The following is a 2,548-nucleotide window of genomic DNA, read 5'->3' as shown; positions in this document are numbered from 1 at the left end:
TATATATATATATATATATATATATATATATATATATATATATATATATATATATATATATATATATATATATATATATATATATATATATATATTGGTGGTCGAACCTATTCACTTCAATAATGAATTCCTGAAGAAACGCCTATTTTTAATTTCGAAAAGATTATTTTTTCGTTTTGTTTTTGGAATTACTTAGGCTTGGAAACAATTTGTAGAATCTTTATCGGATCTGTACCAACTTTGGATTAAAATTCGCCTACACCTATATATTCTTTTCCTTTCCTTATACTTTATTTATTGACTAGCAGAAATACCCGGCGTTGCCCGGGTTAAAGAGAATAATGAAATCTAAAAACGCCGTCTAGACTACGCATCATCTTTATATATAGAGATGTATATACACACACGCACCCAATCACACGTATATATATGTATATCAATATAAATATATGAAAGTCAATGAAGTTTCGTAAAAGAAGGTGATCATGTACATACTTTCTTGCTGTTGTGATTATAACACCTCGTTGTGAACAATGTTCCTTGTTTTCCCTTGTGGAGCATATACAAATAGGTTTTTTTTGCTGCCCACTCTTGAGCAGCCAACATACAGTTGTCCATGTGAGAAGCAGGGCTCTTCCAAGAGAAGACCAGCTACAGACAGTGTTTGACCCTGAGATTTGTTTATGGACATGGCAAAAGTCACACGAAGGGGGAATTGTAGTCTTCTGAATGTAAAAGGAATGTCTGCTCCTGATGGAGTAAGAGGAATTCTTGGAATAAAGACGTCATCCTCTTTTGCACATCCAGAAAGAATGGTAGCCTCGATAACGTGTGACATCATTTTCTTTATCACGAGTCGTGTTCCATTGCAAAGTCTTGGTGGTTCCAGATTGAGGAGCAGCATAACAGGCGTTCCAACTTTAAGTGATAATATGTGGGGAGGTAGTCCTGGAGGCTCCAACGAATTGAGAAATTCAGGAGGATAGTTCACCACTTCATTTGTATCTGGAACTGTATCAACAGAATTGTAAGTTTGAAGATTGCCGGGAAGAGAATGCATCAGGTGTTGATTAATTTTTGTAACAGCTACGTTTTTTGGAGCTAATATTGCTCTTTCACATAGCCAATTGTGATTTTGGTAGTTTTGTTTAAAGTTGGGAAAGACTTTGTGTTTGAGGTCATCTACAGAATTAACAACAGAACAAAATGGCCATACTTCTATTTCTTCTGCAGCATCGAGAGGCACCTTGCCATCACCAATTGTCAAAATGCCCTGTGCGAATTTTTTGGACATTTGGTCGCCGTGTAGCTGAGCTCTCATGTTAGTGTTAAGAGTGAGGATAGTAACATGATGCCACAGGGTAGAGGACTTTAGGCATGCTTGGACCTCATCTGCTCTAGTGCCTTTTGGAATGACAGGAAGAGTTTGCCTGAAATCACCTGACAACAGAAGCGTAACACCTCCCATTGGAGCGTGACAGTCTCGGATGTCTTTCAGGGCTCTATCTAATGCTTCCAAAGCTCTCTTGTGAGCCATGGTGCATTCATCCCAGACAATTAGATGACACCTTTTAAGTACCTGCCCCTGATCTGAGCTTTTGGTGATGTTGCATGAAGGCATCTCGGATGCTGCTAAATTTAACGGGATTTTAAAAGTCGAGTGTGCTGTCCTGCCACCGGGTAACAAAGTAGCTGCAATCCCAGACAGGCATAGCTGTAAGATGCATTACGGATCTATAGCAATTGGAAGGGCATGACCCAATTGAAATAACAACGTGTGACGTTTGGAGTAAAGGGAAATGAAAGTGTCACCTCTGGAGTTTGCAAATGACCACTATACCGATAGGTAATTATGCAGACAAAATTTACAATCGATAAATGTCTTAGAACAACCAGTCATTCATCTGGGAAGGCCTTGAAATCAATGTTACCAACTGGGGACTATGTGTGTCGCAGTGATAATAAAAAGACTCAAAGGAGGTCTACAACGAAATAATTTTACTCAACACTTTGCAAGTGAATCAGTGGAGGCAAAGATGCGTCTCATTTACTTGACAATTTATGCACCACATTGCAGAAATCACAATGTAAGTATATCTGAAAGGGTAGTCTTACACTGTTGTACCGTTGAATTACAAATAATGCCCATCTGTTATGTTCGGGTTAAAATTTCATCAACATCAAAAATATATGAATTTTCATGGGAGTTATGGCCGTTATGCAAAGAATATAATTTCCAAATTTCATATAGATCCATTCAGTACTTTTGACGTAGTTTTGGATAAGAAAACAGATGACTAATGTGTGTGTTTGTGTGCATGTGTATGTGTGTGTGATGGGTGTATATATGTATAGATATCTGTATGCATGTATATATGTATATATGTGTACATATTACATGTACATCTATATATATATATATATACATCTACACATATGTATACACATACATGTATGCATATATATATATATATATATATATATATATATATATATATATATATATATATATATATATATATATATATGTATACATATACGTGTACAT

The sequence above is a fragment of the Octopus bimaculoides genome, chromosome 10, assembly GCF_046866305.1.
Source record: "Octopus bimaculoides isolate indiv1 chromosome 10, ASM4686630v1, whole genome shotgun sequence".
Classification (NCBI taxonomy): Eukaryota; Metazoa; Mollusca; class Cephalopoda; order Octopoda; family Octopodidae; genus Octopus; species Octopus bimaculoides.
The sequence above is the reverse complement of the archived record's forward strand: the minus strand, read 5'-3'. Positions refer to the sequence as shown.